We start from the raw sequence: 3,458 nt of genomic DNA, 5'->3' as shown, positions 1-3,458 counted from the left end.
CGCCTATCCCCGCCGCACCGGAGGGTTCACACTGCTCTGGGCAAACGCTTTGTCCTCCCCGTGCCCCTGATCGGAATGCCCTTCCACCCCTTACAAGCCAGCCCCGGGGCATGTGGCTCCCCGGAGCCTCCGCCTTTTCTAATTCTCCGCCTCCAGGAAGCCTTCCGGATTGCACCGCCCGCCCCCTCCCCACAGACCATGCGCTCGGGGCTTTCTCCTGACCCTTCCGTGCTGCCGGTTGATTGCATTTAGGGCATTTTGTAAGGCACCCTAACCCCACCTTGCTACCTAGTTGTTCCTGGGTGGTGTCACCGGTTAAGCTCTGGGGCTTGGCCCTTCTTAAGGAAACCGCAGAGGCGCCTTGGAAGATAGGTCGGGCCATCTGCTTCAGCCTTATCACAGCCTTGAAAATCCTACTGGGCCTTTTCTGCTGAGCACACAGCAGTCAGAAACGTAAAGGATAGCTCTTTTCTTAGCCCATATCAAATCCCCAAGCGTACTGAACACCGCCTCTGTGGAGGAGACTGGAGAGGAATGGGTGTATTTGAATTGTGGTGCTGGCAAAGAATATTGAAGGTGCCATGGGTGGGCAGAAGAACAGACTAAGCGGTCTTGGATGGCATGCTCCCTGCAAGTCAAAGACTTGTCTCCCATAGTTTGGACCAATCCCTGGAAAAAGCCATCATGGTTGGTAAAGTAGAGGACGGGCCCAAAAGAGGAAGCCCTGGACAAATGGATTGACATGGTGGCTGCAACAATGGCTCAAACACAAACCGCTGTGAGGACTGGGCAGGACTGGCAGTGTTCCCTCCTCTTCACATAGGGACACTAATGAGTCCCAACACACCTGATGGCATCCAACACCAACAACATTACTCTGGGTAGGCACTGGTGAGCAGATAGAAGACTCCGGGCTCCACTAGCGTCTACAATGAGACACAAATGTCTCTGTTAGGGAACGGCTTGCCCAAGAACTCATAGTGATAGGGTCGGGATCAGAAACCAGTTCTCCAGATCCTAGGTGAGCACCCCAAACCCAAAACACCCTACTGCCGTGAGGAGAAAGCAATGGGACCAACAGGTCCGGAGGGACTTCGGGGAGGAAGGAGGTAGAGGAAGGGAGTGGTGAGCAAACAATGCCATAGACAGGGGGACAACCAGGGAATTAAAATCAACAATGAGGGGATGTAGAGCAATCTAGCTGAGAGGAATTACTAAGAGGCAGAAGAAGAGCTAGCATGATGGTGGGGCAGGAGGAAGGTAAAAGGAAACAGGAAAGATCTAGGAAGCAAAGCTATGGAGAGAGGCATAAGCATATTAAGAGGTGAGTACATATGTAAATACATTAATTCATAAAAATAGAGGTATTGGCCTAGGTACAAATATTTATAAAACAATACACTGCGGTAGTGGATGGACTTCAGGCCTCTGCTCATATACCCTCCCTCAATGCAAGAACACTTTATTCCAACAACCTGGCATTCTGTGATATTCACCCTCCCAGCACCATCACTGAAAACAAAATGGGTGCATAAGCAAATGGGGTAAAGAAAGCTAATGGTGCCCACTATCAAAAGATATAGCATCTGAGGTCTTAAAAGGCTTGAAGTTAAACAAGCCACCAGCTAGCAAAGAAGCAACAAGTCCATGTGGAAGAAGCACACTAGCCTGTGCGATCGTGTTGATAGGAACGGCTAACAGGCATCAAAAGACCCCAAGATAAACAAACAAACAAATGAAATATATATATATAGTTGAGACTGAGGTGGGTAGGAGCAGAGACCCCAAAACCCATTTGTAGACAATGGGACATCCCCTCACTGAAGGGTCACAAGGAAGGGATGAGTCAACCAGAGTGCAGTATAGCACTGATGAAACACACTATATTCCTCTGGTTCCTTGAGGTTTCCTTACCCCCCACTATCATGACCCCAGCCCTGCCTTTCACTGCGGGCTAGACCAGAGCACGTACACAGGTACAGATAAGAGATGAGAGCTCAGGACACATGGAATACAGGAACAGGAATGGGAATAGCAATACATTTTCAGTTATTTTTTATGGAAAAATTGATTCGGAACTCAACTGCATCGCATCTTGACGCTACTTCTAGAAGAGATTAGTGTCCAGGTCTGGGGTTCTGCTGTACCAGGAGGGTCGGGGGAAGGTGGGAGAGGGGGGAGGAAGAGGGAACCTATGGCAATGATGGACACATAACCACACACTCCACCCCAGGGGGACGAACAACAGAAACCATAGGGGAAGGGAGACCGCGGTCGGTGTAAGATATGAAAAGAATAATTTATAATTTATCAAGGGATCGTGAGGGTGGGAAGGGGGAGGGAGGGAAGAGTCAACCCATGGAGGAAGGGAGAAGAGCGGTGTGGAAGAGCCAGGAGAATCTGCTGGAAGCCTACATGTAAGGGGTTCTTGATAGGGGAGATTTGGGCTGAATGTCACAAATCTGTCCCTCACTCAGAACTTCACAATGTGCCGCAGAAAGGATGCACGCTATAGATATTGCTATGTACAAAGCACGTGCTCAGTAATTTCCTCTCTTCCTAGGCAGATAGTTTACTGATAACAGCAATAACAAAAGTAGGCGACAGAGTTGAAAACAAGGATAGAGGCAGAGTGGAGATGAGGACCAGTGGTCAAGGTGAATGCTCCAGTCCCTTCAACCTCAACCCAATAGAAGCATCTCAGACCTTTTTGAAAAGTGTCCTTCTCTTCAGTTCGACCAAAGAAGCTCTTCCTCTTTAATTTTATTCCAACGGAATCATGCTTCCATAACTGCCTTATTGAGTCTGCAGGAAGCTTGTACTCCTCCCTTGTCTTTCTTTTCTCGTCTTTTTTTCAATCAGTCACAGTAGCTTGCCACAAGAGAAATTTTCAGTCAGGAGACGAGTGAAAAAAAATCGCCTGTTTCTCCCTACAGATCTTGTGTGTATGAGCTCGGCGGCACAGGAACCCTTCAATACCTGCTGGGGATAGAGGAAGTGGAAGCAGGATGCAGAAGGCAAAAGGGCCAGGGAAGTTGTATCGGGGACCGCTTCCTGTTTCCCACAAATACAGTACACTTTCTCCTTCAGCGCCTTCACATTCCTGCTTAGGATCAGGAAATCAACTTCTTCCCTCAGTAGTAAAATGCAGACCTCTCGGAATTTTACCTTCTTTCATCCCAGGAACAAGAGTAGGAAATGATTTCAGGAAGAAAAGTGATCTCCAGAACGTGGACAGCTAAGATGTATGGGACCGGGGGACATAGAAAGGAATAGTAAAATGTAACAAATTGAATTTGGCCAGCACCTTCTCCGGCTCTCAGGATCACACACCATCTATCTTCATTACAAACCTGTCCAAAAGATAGAGCACAGCAAGAAGAACGTCCTTTTAATGAGCGTGGAGAGCTATAAAATGGTTACCTTGTTACAAGCGCTGGTTTTTATAGACCAGCGGG

This window comes from Echinops telfairi, unplaced genomic scaffold (genome assembly GCF_000313985.2).
Source record: "Echinops telfairi isolate 266 unplaced genomic scaffold, ASM31398v2 ScPeMD7_8;HRSCAF=38, whole genome shotgun sequence".
NCBI classification, from domain to species: domain Eukaryota; kingdom Metazoa; phylum Chordata; class Mammalia; order Afrosoricida; family Tenrecidae; genus Echinops; species Echinops telfairi.
Note: the sequence above shows the minus strand (reverse complement) of the source record.